The sequence below is a fragment of the Entelurus aequoreus genome, linkage group LG22 (genome assembly GCF_033978785.1).
Source record: "Entelurus aequoreus isolate RoL-2023_Sb linkage group LG22, RoL_Eaeq_v1.1, whole genome shotgun sequence".
Taxonomy (NCBI): Eukaryota; Metazoa; Chordata; class Actinopteri; order Syngnathiformes; family Syngnathidae; genus Entelurus; species Entelurus aequoreus.
In genome coordinates, this window is record NC_084752.1 from 17,253,584 (window position 1) to 17,269,437 (window position 15,854).

The window sequence follows — 15,854 nt, forward strand, 5'->3', positions numbered from 1 at the left end:
AACATAAAATCCATAAACATCAATAACTTAAAAACTATAACTTGCAGCAAAAATGTAGCGAAGACGATTGGGACCGATTTTGGGGAGGTTTGGACAAGGTGGGCGAGAATATTGAAACACTAATAACTAAAAATTATAATAGTTAGACAAAAAAATAAAAATTGCGGGCACAAACCAGCAAAATTGTAGCACAAACAAATGGTACACGTTTTGGGTGATTTGGACAAGGCGGTGGTGGGGGGCTGGATGACATCACTAGTCAGAAAATGTATTTTAGAAAAACTTCATGGCACAAATGAAGATTTTTGCACCACAAACGATTTGGACAAGGTTGGGGGCCCAACTTCATACAGGTGAAGACAATATGTCTATAACAGTGGTTCTTAACCTTGTTGGAGGTACCAAACCCCACCAGTTTCATATGCGCATTCACCAAACCCTTCTTTAGTGAATTTTTTTTTTTCTTCAAATCCAAGACAGTTATGTTTTTTTACTGGTGCACAAAATAAACCGTGCATGAACATCACCTTGTTCAAAGAACAAAACCAACACAGTGCATGAACTCACAACAAATTACACACCTGCTAATCAGATGGAAAATTAGAGGGAACATCGTTTGGGGGTATCCATAATACGCCGATAGGGAGAAGTTTTTATTTACACGATGAGTCGGGTGTGTCTTGACCTCCGCGGCGGAGGCTCCGCCGAACCCCTGAGGCCGATTCACCGAACCCTTAGGGTTCCATCGAACCCAGGTTAAGAACCACTGGTCTATAAGAAATAGGGAGTTGGAGAAACTTTGCTGCAGGACATTTCTTCTTTGCGTTGGTGATCAGGCTTTAGTTTAGAGCAGGGGTGTTGAACTCATTTTAGAACGGGGGCCACATGGAGAAAAATCTACTCCCAAGTGGGCCGGACTGGTAAAACCACTGCACGATAACTTAAAAATAAAGACCACTTCAGATTGGTTTCTTTGTTTAAATAGAAATAAAACAAGCACATTCTGAAAATGTACAAATCATAATGTGTTTTTTTGTTTTGTTTTGTTTTTACACTTACATGTTGCGGTTAAAAGTATTCTATCTTTATTTGTCATTATTTATACTTTCTGAATAAATGATGTGATAATGTTCATCAGTCAACTCATTGGTGTTCATTTTCAATCTATCAAGATAAACGAATAATATCAAAATCTAATTACAGGATGTTATTTTGGTAGTTTGCTCATTTTCCTCAACTGATGTACTAACATCATGTGGTTTATTTGTTCACATATGTATCATCATCTACAAAGATACAAAGAATTGCTACTCATCCCGCGGGCCGTACATTTGGCACCTCTGGTTTAGATTGAGTATTTAATAGCCCTGAGCAGCTGGCAGCTTTACCACCTCTGACAGTGTATAAGTCATACAACGCCATGCTTTGCCATCCATCACTGAGAGTTAGCTCACCGCATCCCCCCCCGACCCCCCACCCCCCCATGCAGATTACACATTCGATCCACAACAAATCGCTCTATTTGTCATGTGTGATTTGTTGAGCGGCGCTGATACGTCGCGCCGCATCTGATAAACACTTACCGCCTAATCTCACCTTGGTGGAAAAATAAAGAGCCAGACGTGACTGGAAACCTCACCTTGACTCTGACGGGTCACTGTGGGGGCAAAGGTGCGATGCAAGTTCAGCGTAGGAGGAACCGTAAAAGTGAGCGAGTGAATTTGTCGTCTTTTTCCCCGCAGACATAAGTCATTGTGTCCATGCCGCAACTGAACAGTAGTAGACTGAGTTAACAAGTAATGTTTCAGCTGCTTGATGAATTACAGTGGAAGGGAGAGCAGTTTACATTTGATTGCAGTGCTTTTAGCTGCACAGTCAATGTGTCAAATGAAGTGTGTTACACAAGCTCCTCAGCCTTGAGAGCACTGTACTGAGCTTCCCTTGTGTGTGTGTGTGTGTGTGTGTGTGTGTGTGTGTGTGTGTGTGTGTGTGTGTGTGTGTGTGTGTGTGTGTGTGTGTGTGTATACCTGGCTATGAATGTTTGTGTGTTTCCAGTGTGTATGCAGATCCCCATTGCTCCCCCACTAATGCAGCTGATGTATGCTGTGCATTGGGATGAAAGTGCTTTCACATAGGTGAGACTATTGGAAGCTGGGTTGCCACAGCAACCCCTGATAGCAACTCTGAACAGCATTAATGGTGCTTCATTATGTCTCTGTTTTTGATTCAATTCTGGTAGCGAATAAAACATAAGTGCAAGTTCCATGTGTATTTGTCAGTACTGTTTTGTCACTCTGTGGGTGCTGCCAATGGACAATATAGGGGAACTGCGCTGTTTTGGAATTGTTCCTATTAGTTGGTCCCCAACCGGTACCGGTCCGTGGATCGATTGGTACCGGGCCGCACAAGAATTTTTTTAAATTTTTAAAAAAAAAATTAAATCAACATAAAAAACACAAGATACACTTACACTTAGTGCACCAACCCAAAAAAACTCCCTCCCCCATTTACACTCATTCACACTCAATCGCACAAAAGGGTTGTTTCTTTCTGTTATTAATATTACTGGTTTCTACATTATATATCAATACAGATCAATACAGTCTGCAGGGATACAGTCCGTAAGCACACATGATTGTTACCTCCCCAGTCCGTGGGACAAATTTTCAAGCGTTGACCGGTCCGCAGCTACAAAAAGGTTGGGGACCACTGGTTCCTATCATTCATAACACAAGACAAGAACACATGTGTTTTTTTATTTTTTTATGCATTATAATTTGTAATATACTGCTAGTAGGAGGTGGCTAACAATGGCGCTAATGGAAGGTAATTAATGTTATTATTCATTATTGGGTTACTGTGCTGCCCAGCAGAGGACAAGGCACGGGACAAGCAGGGGACAGCCAGCCCCCATGCCAGCGAGAGACCACAACGCACAAGGCCAAGCCCACCCATGACAGCCCAACACAATGTTGACACCCCTAATATACATATATATATATATATATATATATATATATATATATATATATATATATATATATATATATATATATATATATATATATATATATATATATATATATATATATATATATATATATATATATATATATATATATATTCAAAACTATGAATGAACACATGTGGAGTTATGTACTTAACAAAAAAAGGTGACATAACTGAAAACTTGTTTTATAATCTAGTTTCTTCAAAATAGCCACCTTTTGCTCTGACAACTGTTTTGCACACTCTTGGCATGTTCTCGATTGGCTTCAAGCACACCAGTGAAGTGAAAACCATTTCAGGTGACTACCTCTTTAAGCTCATCGAGAGAATGCCAAGAGTGTGTGAAAAAGTAATCAGAGCAAAGGGTGGCTATTTTGAAGAAACTAGAATATAAAACAGGTTTTCAGTTATTTCACCTTTTTTTGCCTTCAGTGACAATCTACAATGTAAATAGTCATGAAAATAAAGAAAACACAGTAAATGAGAAGGTGTGTCCAAACGTTTGGCCTGTACTGTATATATATATATATATATATATATATATTTATTTCAAAATCATTGCAATAATGCTGTGACGTCTGAAGTTATGAAACGGAAACTTAATGAGTGTAGTTTATTTCTGGCGCTTTTGCATTGGCCTTCTAAAAACTAAACTACAGCCCCCAAAATCCTCTACGCAGCGTGGGACCTGAGGCCGGGACCGGAACACAATAAAGGGGAGAAAAGGAGGAAGAGAGAAGTGGGATCGGAGTAGATTAGAGGAATTGTTTTTTTTATGGACAGTTCGTGAATATTTCATCAAAGTCCATCCATAACATTTTGAGTTATGTTGCTAACAAACAGACAAACAAACCCTAGCGAAAACATAACCTCTTGAAAGGAGTTCTGCGTGACATCAATTTTTGAGGTTTATACATTATTAAAAGATACATTGCCAGATATTTTCTTGAAATTATTTTGCACCTAAAAAACATGATTAGAACATTTGAGCATTATATTTGTCTTCAATTAAAATAGGTGATTTTACCCAAAACATTCCTGCTGTTTCATTTTACAAGTCTTTTTTTTTTGGGACAATTTCACCATCGTACTATGGCCTGAATACTGTGATAGTATCGTACCGTGAGATTTTGATAATGTTGCATCCCTTCGAAGAAGTGTCAAAAGGTGGAGCTAACTGTTTTAATGACATTCATGGTATGGTATGGTATGGTCTTTATTGTCATTGCACAAGTACAATGAAATTCAGACTTTACTTAAATCAACAACGGAGCAGCATCTCCTCATCCGTGGCTCACTAGTGCAACAACAACGTCGGAAATGTGTCCCGTGAAACCCGTCCAACCCATACTCTCTAATTACTAAAGTTCCTTGGGTGAATTATGTAAAACCAGTTCACTGGTAGTTTTTAGTGCTTCCATAGCGAGTCTGACAGATATACGTTTGGACTTTACGCTACTTAATATTACAAATGGCCACAGTGGAGGATGAGTGTCCCATAACAAGAAGATACAGAAAAAGAAGAAGCTTATCGACTACGGTGTCGGTACGGACTACAATGGCGGATATGCAGATCCCAAATACACATCAGCAGGTACCAGAAGGAAAGAAAAGTTGGTTTTGCATAATATTGCGAAACAAAAAGCTTGATAATGTCTGCTAATAGGTGCCATTTTGCGGTTCTTATACACACACCATGATAACATTTGTGTCAGGTTTGTCCCTGACAGTTTGGTTATGTTTTAGGTTTTCCCTCTGTCTTTATTTCTTGTAAGCGCTCTTATTTTGGTTCAGTTTCCTGCTAGTCTCCCTGAGCGCTGTTCCCCTCAGCTGCGGCTGATTGGCACCTGGCCACACCTGGTGTCAATCAGCCAGCTGCTATTTAGACCTGCTTTGACCTCCAGTCAGTGCTGGAGTATTGATTGTCGATGTCAGTGTCGCTGTTTGCTATAAGCTACTAGCTGTATGCTGCGGACTGTTTGCAACTTGATGTCTTCTGTTTCCTGTTTGCTGGTTCCTGTTTGCTGTTTCCAGTTCACCTGTTTTCCTGGTATCCTGTTTCCTGTCTTCAAGTTCTGGGTTTGTTTTTTTTCTTAATTTCATGGACATTAAATCATGTTTTCCTGTATCATGCCTGCCTTCTCTGCATCTTGGGGTTCGTCACCAACACCATGTGACAATTTGTACGTTAAAGCGGAGTATGTCTGATTACGGTAGCAGTAATGCGCCAATCCATCAAGCGGTGCAGCTTCATAGCTTAGCAAAGTTGTACTAAAACATTTTGACAGATTTTTCAGCCGTCTGTAATGTTCTATATTCTCAATGTTTACTAACATCATCTCGCAGTCCACACATATATTTTATGTGTGACTGCCATCTACTGGTCACACTTATCATTACACCTTGTACTAAAAACAATAGCTTCGAGGTCGGTAAGCACAACCAGAATTATTCCGTTGTTTTTTTTTTAAATTAAAGGATTTTAGGTGCGCCCTATAGTCCGAAAAATATGGTATATTTATATATAGATAGATACATAATGCTAGAAGGTACATACAGGTTTTGGAGCAACATATGCTGCCATCCAAGCAACATTATCATGGACGCCCCTGTTTATTTCAGCAAGACAATGCCAAGACATGTGTTACAACAGCGTGGCTTCATAGTAAGAGTGCGGGTACTAGACTGGCCTGCCTGTAGTCCAGACCTGTCTCCCATTGAAAATGTGTGGCGCATTATGAAGCCTAACATACCACAACGGAGACCCCGGACTGTTGAACAACTTAAGCTGTACATCAAGCAAGAATGGGAAATAATTCCACCTGAAAAGCTTAAAAAACTGGTCTCCTCAGTTCCCAAACGTTTACTGAGTGTTGTTAAAAGGAAAGGCCATGTAACACAGTGGTAAATATGCCCCTGTGCCAACTTTTTTGCAATGTGTTGCTGCCATTAATTTCTAAGTTAATGATTATGTGCAAAAAAAAAAACAAGTTTCTCAGTTCAAACATTGAATATCTTGTCTTTGCAGTCCATTCAGTTGAATATAAATTGAAAAATATTTGCAAATAATTGTATTCTGTTTTTATTTACGAATTACACAACGTGCCAACTTCACTAGTTTTGGGTTTTGTAAATCCAGTAGTGTCTACGGATGTTTTTATTCATCCAGGTTGTTGTATTTTCAGCGCATGCAATCAATTGCAACTGGACTGTTCAATTTGTTAATCCAGTAGAATATTTCACTGAATACATAACCTTCTAGACTGTTATAGCCAGGAAGACATCAAAGCAGGGATGAAACACTGACCAGTACCTACTTGCTGATTCCTATCACCCACCAGAATTTAAAAAGAGCAGTGAGATACTTGCCAGCGAAGACATTCACACCAGCAGCCTAATATGGAAACTTCTGTATTAAAGGTCAAATGTCTTTGGCAATATTGTGTGCAGCTCAATCTGACTGACCACATTCACAAAAATTAACTTGCACACGGGGAGAGCACTAGTGACTCTGAGAGGCTCTACAGCCGCATGCGGCTCTTGAGCGCCGCCCTGGTGGCTCCCTGGAGCTTTTTCAAAAATGTATGAAAATGGAAAAATATGGGGGGAAAATATATTTCTGTTTTGATAAGGTTTCTGTGGGAGGAAAACATGACATACACCTCCTTAATAGTTAGAAATCCCACTGTTTATATTAAACAATATTCTCTGATGAGAGTATTTGGCGAGGGCCGTTTTGTCCTACTAATTTTGACGGTCTTTGAACTCAGTAGTTTGTTTACATATACAACTTTCTCCGACGCTGCCACAGAAGGACGTGTTTTATGCCACTCCTTCTTTGTCTCATTTTGTCCACCAAACGTTTTATGCTGTGTGTGAATGCACAAAGGTGAACTTTGACTCGGGTGGAGTGCAAATCAGGCATATTTGGTCAGCGCATGACTGCAAGCTAAACAATGCTAACATGCTATTTAGGCTAGCTTTATGTATGTATTGCATCATTTCATTTCCTATGTCCTCTGTGTATTTAATTTGTATCTGCATAACTCATGACGTATTATCTGTATGTAATATTGGCTGCATTTCTGATAGTTGTTTCTGTGCCATGTTGTTCCAGACCACAGCAAACGTTACCCAGCTAATATACACACTTATATCATGTGTTGACTTCATTAAATCATTTATAGAAGGCTTTTAATTTTTTGCGGCTCCAGACAGATTTGTATTTTTTATTTTTGGTCCAAAATGGCTTTTTCAACATTTTGGGTTGCCGACCCCTGACCTAAGAATACCCTCTGGTAAACGCAAGAAAAAGCTTTCCTGCAAAAAGATGCGCTCACAGTCCTACAAGTGCACGCACATGCAACTTGACACACATCAGACCTTTACTTGGACATAGAGGGGTGTTGCCGGCACTGAAACGTGACCGGGGGCTGTAGGGCATGAATCAAGCTCACAAAAAAGAGAATTAAAAGGAATAACTGCATTTCTCATGACATATTATCTGTATGTAATATTGGCTGCATTTCTAATAGTTGTTCCAGACCACAGCAAACGTTGCCCAGCTTGCATAGATTGTAATAAATCCATTAGAAGAAGACAACCTGCCGTTTCCTTTAACTTGGACACACACATCTATACCTTTGGCCATTCTAAGGTAGTCATTTAGAGGAATTATCTCAACCCCTGAGAAGTTTTACTAATGTTTTCTTTCCAATGTTGTAAAAATGTGTAGAATAAATATTACATTTCAACATTTCTGTCAACGAAGAGTTGTGTCAGCCTGTGACAGACAGTCTTTTTTATAGTAGGCTAATATAGCTAATATAGACACTTATATCATGTGTTGACTTCATTATATCATTTTTAGAAGGCTTTTCCTATGTTGCGACTCTAGACAGAATTTTTGTTGGGTATTTTTGGTCCAATATGGCTCTTTCAACGTTTCGGGTTGCCGACCCCTGACCTAAGCATACTGTCACGGCCCAAACGCATGCGGCTGCAATCAATCAGCACACCTGAAATTGATGATCAGACCTGCCTTCATAAGCCTGCACAACCTGCTATCCCGTGCCAGAACGTAGCGACCTGTCCTGTACAGTAAGCCGAACCTAGCAAGCTCTATGCAAGTCTTTTTCTCTGTGTTTTCTCACCCGTCGTGCTCAGTTGTCTCGTGTCCTCCTTGTCGCCCCTTCCTGCAGCGTACCTCCGATTCCACGTCACGAGCTGTGTGTCTCGTCTTCCCGCGTTCCCTCTGTTTCCCTGGCTGCCTCTTGGATCTCGACCTCCCACCTGGACACGGACCTCTGACGCCTCGCTATTTCCCCGACTACCTGCTTGTCTCACGGACCTTCAAGCCTGCTTTTCTCCCGTTGGACTTCTGCCTCTCTCGCTCAACACTCACGGTAACACTCAGCGGTTAGTTCTCGCACATAGTCACGCACCATACAATTTTGGATTTAGTCACATGCCATTCTCTAGTTTGTTAATGTTAATGTTTGTTATTTATATATATATTGTTTATATATATATATATATATAATAAAACATAGAGCTAATACTACGCCCCTGTTGTCTGTGCCGTCTCCTTCCCTCTGTACACATAACACATACCCTGTGGTAAACGCAAGAAAAAGCTTTCCTGCAAAAAGATGCGCTCACCATCCTAAAAGTGCACGCACATGCAACTTGACACGCATCAGACCTTTACTTGGACATAGACGGGTGTTGCCGACACTGAAGCGTGACCGGGGGTTGTAGGGCATGAATCAAGATCACAATAAACAGAATTAAAAGGAATAAATACTTAGCCATCATAGACACAGAGTGATTTATTCTTCACTAACGCAGAGCTGGCTGAATACCGCCAGCCCCCAAGAAATCAATATGTAATTATAGACATCCTACCTCGGGCCGTTCATCTCTCAGCATCCACCGCTCACTAGCCCGACCTGCACCCTCAAAACAAATGTCACAACAGTGCTGGGCCTGGATAGAGAAACAAGAAACAGAAGACTTCACTTTGATTAGTACAACCTCGAGTATATACTTGACTTTACTTGAGTACAAGTACTATATTGTTTTACATTACCTTTCATTTTTGTAATAAATCACATATGAAATGGAACTGTTCAATAAAGTTAGAAAATCACAACATTTGCATTTTAGACCTTATTTGTATGGTTGAAATCAGTATTTAACTCCTTCAGAAACAAACTCCTAACTTACAACTCATAAAATAAATACCATAAAATTAAATACCATATGCAACAATATACAATGGTGACCTAGGCTTTGTGTGGTCCTAAACAAGATTGTGTTTGTGGCCCAACTCTGGTCTTTAATATTACTGAACGTGCCACAAATAGATTTATTATGATACTTTACCTTTCTGCTATCACCTCATCCTGGTTCAAAAATGTTTGCACTGTGTATGAATGCAATACGAAAAAGGAACCACCCAGGGGGCGTAAGTAATGTTAAACATTCCTAGTTTGATTCAAACAAGGTTATTATTGAACTTTGACAACATTTTTATCTGAACTTTTATGACGTCGTATTTTATAACTGACAAACAAAGACAAAAACAAGAAAAAATCATGCCCCCCCCCCTGGTTGGGGCCATAAATGACTGCGTAGAGTGTTTATGCCAGGGGTGTCCAAAGTGCGGCCCGGGGGCCATTTGCGGCCCGCAGCTAATTGTTTACCGGCCCGCCACACATTCTGGAAATACTATTGTAAAAATAAAAAAGAACATTAAAAAAAGTGGAATGAGGTGAAATCTAATGAGAAGAAGTTGCAATGTTGATACAAAAGCTGCCATGTAGGCTGTTTTTTTTCTTTTGTCTTTCTTCATTTGTCTTTTATTGCCATTGCTCAAAAAAAAAAAAAAAAATGACAAACAATCCATGTTATAATGAATTATTTGCAGGGCTCCAATTACTTCAAATATTTCACTTTAAAATGTTTTATGTGGTAAATATTGCATATATTGTGTAGTAGCCATATAAAAACATCAAAGTGTTCTTTGACAAAAGCGCATAAAACAAACAAAATAATAGTTCCAGCATAAAATCGACGGATATATCTGAAGTTGATCTCGTAACTTAAGTGTTGAAAGTAAAAGAAAAACCTAATAAAAATGTATCACTTTATGAGTGGGGCACCTTTTGGATCCCAAATATATTTAGTGATTTTTTATTTATCTTTTCACTGTAATTACTCAAAAATCTGAAATAATTAAAATCCATGGAGTCCTGCATTATTGATCTTTTAGGGCTCTAATTACTAAATACTGCATATTTCAGTTTTACGATAAAAAAACTAAGTTGTTTTTGACAGAAAAGCCATAAAACATTTTTTTTAATTTGTATTACTTGATATCAACTTGAAGTTGATAGAGATTTACTGTAAGCGTTAAATAATTTAAAAAAAATAATAATCTGACTTATTTTTTAACATTTTAATGACTTAGACCCTTTATGGTCCCCGGGACCCCTAAAGGTAAAATACATAAAAAATGCATATATTTTGTTATGGTTTGAAAATGAAAAATATCAAAATGGCCCCCACATGCTTTAATTTTTCCGTGTGCGGCCCTCAGTGGAAAAAGTTTGGACACCTCTGGTTTATGCCATGGGCTGGCCCTGATGACATCATCATATGAGCTCCGTTTTCAAAGAGTCCATCATTTTGATTGAAGTTTGGAGAGACATTTTTGGTACTCTATTCTACTGTGTATCAAAACATTTTTGAAATGCTCTGTATTTATTAGAAAACTGTTCTTCAGAGAGCTGTTTGTTACATATGGGTGATTTGTGTGATTTTCCCAAGGCAAGCGTTTATTTATGTTAGTTGAGTTTTTTTATTTATTTATAAAATACAATGTTTTAGACTAAAATAAAATAAAACAGCCGCAAAATTTCAATCAAGGCAACTGGATGACATGTGGATTTTGTTTAAGCCAGGGCTGTTGAACTCATTTTAGATCGGGGGCCACATTGAAAATCTACTCCCAAGTGGGCCGGAGTGGAAAAAATCACGGCACGATAACTTAAATATAAAGACAACTTCAGATTGTTTTATTTGTTTAATAGAACAAGCACATTCTGAAACTGTACAAATCATAATGTTGTTGGGTTACATGTTGCGGTTAATAGTATTCTTAGTATTATTATATATTATTATTATAGTATTATTCTTTATTTGTTGTTATTTATATTTTATGAATACATTATGTGATAATGTTCATCAGTCAACATATTAGTGTTAATTTTCAATCTATAAAGATAAAAAAACGATATCCAAATCAAATTAGAGTATGTTATTTATGTAGTTTGATCATTTTCCTCAACTGATGTGCTAACATCACGTGGTTTATTTTTGTACATATGTAGCATCATCTACAAAGATACAAAGTGTCACACCAGGTTGAAATCTTGTCTGGGTTTTGTCTTGTCACTTCCTGTTTTATTTTGAAATACTAACTCTCCCTCTCGTTTCAGATCACTTGCTCTTCCTCCTGTATCACTGGTCTGATGTCTTTCCTGATTGCCTGATTGTGCCCACCTGTGTCACCCTCCCTCATGTGTATAAATGTATCGTCCTCCTTCTGTCCTTTGCCAGAGTGTCTTGTATCTTCTTGTGCGTACCTCCAGTGTTTCTTTGCCACAGTCTTGTCTACAGCCATTGCCACGTTGTTGTGTACTTTTGATCCACGGGAAATTCTTGGTTTGAAAAGTTGTGTCAGGTAAGATTTGCTTCCTATCATCGCCTCCGTTGGAGCGCTTTTTGTTGTATTTGGTAGTTTTTGTTCTTAGCCCCTTTTTCCCTCCGGAGCGTTTTGAGTTGTTAATATTTTTGTTAGTTTAGTGGTCAGGTTAGATCTGTTTTGATAGCCTGTTTTGTTTCTCCCGTTTTGGACCCTTTCCCTTGTCAGAATAAATATCTGTTTCCGAAATCTTGCATTTGTGTCCAAAGTACAATTCGGGTCGTGACACAAATAATTACTATTGCGACATCCAGTGGACACATTTAGAACAGCTGTCTCTTTCATTCAAAAATTTTAGGTTAAAGGCCTACTGAAATGCGATTTTCTTATTTAAACGGGTATAGCAGATCCATTCTATGTTTCATACTTGATCATTTCGCGATATTGCCATATTTTTGCTGAAAGGATTTAAAAGAGAACTTCGACGATAAAGTTTGCAACTTTTGGTCGCTGATAAAAAAGCCTTGCCTGTACCGGAAGTAGCAGACGATATGCGTGTGACGTCACATGGGGAGCTCCTCACATCTGCACATTGTTTACAATCATAGCCACCAGCAGCGAGAGCGATTCGGACTGAGAAAGCGGCAATTTCCCCATTAATTTGAGCGAGGATGAAAGGTTTGTGGATGAGGAAAGTGAGAGTGAAGGACTAGAGGGCAGTGGAAGCGATTCAGATAGGGAAGATGCTGTGAGAGGCGGGTGGGACCTGATATTCAGCTGGGAATGACTAAAACAGTAAATAAACACAAGACATATATATACTCTATTAGCCACAACACAACCAGGCTTATATTTAATATGCCACAAATGAATCCCGCATAACAAACACCTCCCCCCTCCCGTCCATATAACCCGCCAATACAAATCAAACACCCGCACAACACACTCAATCCCACAGCCCAAAGTACCGTTCACCTCCCCAAAGTTCATACAGCACATATATTTCCCCCAACGTCCCCAAAGTTACGTACGTGACATGCACATAGCGGCACACACGTACGGGCAAGCGATCAAATGTTTGGAAGCCGCAGCTGCGTACTGCGTTACACATACAATTTAAACAAAATGCTTATGGCAACATTCTGGTTGCGTACTCACGGTACCGCGTCTGCGTATCCAACTCAAAGTCCTCCTGGTAAGAGTCTCTGTTGTCCCAGTTCTCCACAGGCCAATGGTAAAGCTTGACTGTCATCTTTCGGGAATGTAAACAATGAAACATCGGCTGTGTTTGTGTTGCTGCAGCCGGCCGAAATACACCGCTTCCCACCTACAGCTTTCTTCTTTGCTATCTCCATTGTTCATTGAACAAATTGCAAAAGATTCACCAACACAGATGTCCACAATACTGTGGAATTTTGCGATGAAAACAGACGACTTAATAGCTGGCCACAGTGCTGTCCCAAAATGTCCTCTACAATCCATGACGTCACGCGCAGGCGTCATCATACCGAGACGTTTTCAGCAGGATATTTCGCGCAAAATTTTAAATTGCACTTTAGTAAGCTAACCCGACCGTATTGGCATGTGTTGCAATGTTAAGATTTCATCGTTCATATATAAACTATCAGACTGCGTGGTCGGTAGTAGTGGGTTTCAGTAGGCCTTTCATTTTTATACAAAGCAAACTCATCCCGCGGGCTGGATAAAATCTGTCCGCGGGTCTGATTCGGTCCTCGGCCCGCACGTTTGACACCCCTGTTTTAAGCAGACAATAGCTGACATTTCTCCCCCAATGATTGTCTCATTCCATGAATAGAGTGCTAACAAGCTGTTTTGCCATCGAGAAGACCGGCGACCTTTTGGAATGCAAGACTGTCATTCACCAGCCATGACTGGACACAACAACAACAACAACCCTATTGTGACCAAACCCAGGGCACGGCACCCACCAGGTACATAAATAAGGGAACCCTAAAATGTACAATTTAAGAACCCTTTTGGGGAATAGGTGAAACATGTTTAACCAGGAATGGCCTGAAACCTTTTAGTTACAGACCTACCGATTACAGCTATTAATATATGTAACTACATTTAAACATCAAAAACTCCTGGTCCTCTCAATGACCAGTCCACCCCTGTCTTCAACCTTTTAGTGTTACCATTCTCTGGGGTCGTTTGAGTTGTCCCTTGCCCGGATGTGGGTTTAGATCAGGGGATGTCATTGTGAGTTTGTGAAACCCTTTGAGACACACATATGTATACTGTATGATTAAGGGGTTATATAAATGCATTTTGATTGAGTGATTGGCCCTGACCTGGATGACTGAGAATCTACACAAAAAAACGTAAAACATCACAAACATAAAACGTGGATGACGTGTTTTTTTTCTTAGTTTTTCCAAGATGGCGCCATTGTAGTGGCTGCTGTTGGCAAGAGCTCTGTGCTCATGTGTCATCCTTTTGTGTTTCCCTCTTGTTTTGCCTTTTGGTTTGGGACCCTTTGGGGCTGTGTGACAAGGGGTGGCACTTATGTGACTTCACTGTGTCTTGGCTGAATGAGCAAGTATCGGACACCTCGGTCTCCTTGGACGCATCCTCGCTCATTCATGCGGACTGGACACTGGCCGAGAGTTGGTGGGCGGCCGAGGGTGGAGTCTGCTCTCTTGGTTGCTTTGTTGGGTCTGCTCCTGTCTCTGGCCCTGCTCTCCCCACCCCAGCAGACGATGGCGTGGAACACCGCAGAGGCCACCACAGTGTGTGTGGGTTTGGTTGCTTGTTTATGCATGGTGCAATCATGTGTGTGTGCAATGTTTATTATTGGTTGATTATTTTTAGTTTTTTTGGTGTCTTACTTTTGAGACTATGTAGAAATGACACTGCTGGAGTCTTTAATGTCCTTTGTTTTCTTTGATGTTTCCCTCTTAGACACATGTTTGTGTGTTATGGCTATGAGGGGCCCGGGCTTAGACTGTGTACCTGTTTCTCACTTTTTTTGTAAGGGGCGCTGGAAGTTGGCAGACCCGTCAGCGATCCTGTTCTGTCTCCCTGTAATGTTTGTCTGCTCTTGAATGGGATTGTGCTGAAAATCTTAATTTCCCCTTGGGGATTAATAAAGAACTTCTGATTCTGAAAACACCCCGATAGATGGATTCATTTATTGTCTTTATAGGGCAGACTTGGGCAAATTAAGGCCCGGGGGCCACATGCGGCCCGTTGAGCTTTTCAATCTGGCCCGCCGGACATTCCCAAATAATTTTTTTTAGATCTTTAAGATGGAAAGTGTAGCTGCCATTTTTTTCTAATGACACTAAGTCTTCAACTATACAAAGTATTTCAATGCTTGGAGTCTGCGCTTATGGATGATATGCCAGTTACTATGGTCATCTAATTAGTTACAATGGTCATCTAATTAGTTACTATGGTCATCTACGTCACAGCAGTTTAGACGAGGCACCAAGCAGTGTGGGCGGGAAGCGTTTCCACAGACGCGGAAGGAGATTTTCTAAAGCTTAGTGATATATAGAATAGAATAGAAAGTACTTTAATGATCCCTGGGGGAAATTCAGCAAATATCAGATATATCAGATTGTCGGTGGGTTTATTTTGTACCCTCCGCGTTCATATTTCACTGTTTGTTGCATTTTTGTTGCGTTTCACTTGATTGTAAAATATGTTGATCGAAAGCGGGTGTGCCATTCATATTTTGTCAATATTCAGTGTTTTATCGTTCATAGAAAAATGTTCAATTCCATTACGTTTTTTAAGGCGGTCTGTCATGACGTTTTTAGCATTCAATCAGACTTTATTGTGAGGTTTTGTATTAGTGTTCCTAAAAATAGATATACCGGCCCCCAGACACATTTTTTACTCTAAATGTGGCCCCCATGAAGTTCCTCTCCAACCCAATAAAGAGCATCTTAAGTGGTGGTGATACTGCATGGTCGCTGAGCATTGTGGGTCGTGACTCGCTGATGAACATCTTTGCAAGGCTCAACTCTTCTCTCTGCTGTGTGCTCACTCCAAGCTACACAAGCGTGGTAACTCTTCAGCGGCTTGCCGCGCTAAAGCTCTGGCTGAACTCTTATCTAACCACAGCGGTTTAAGACTGACCCCCACACAGGCAGCAAGAGCCACA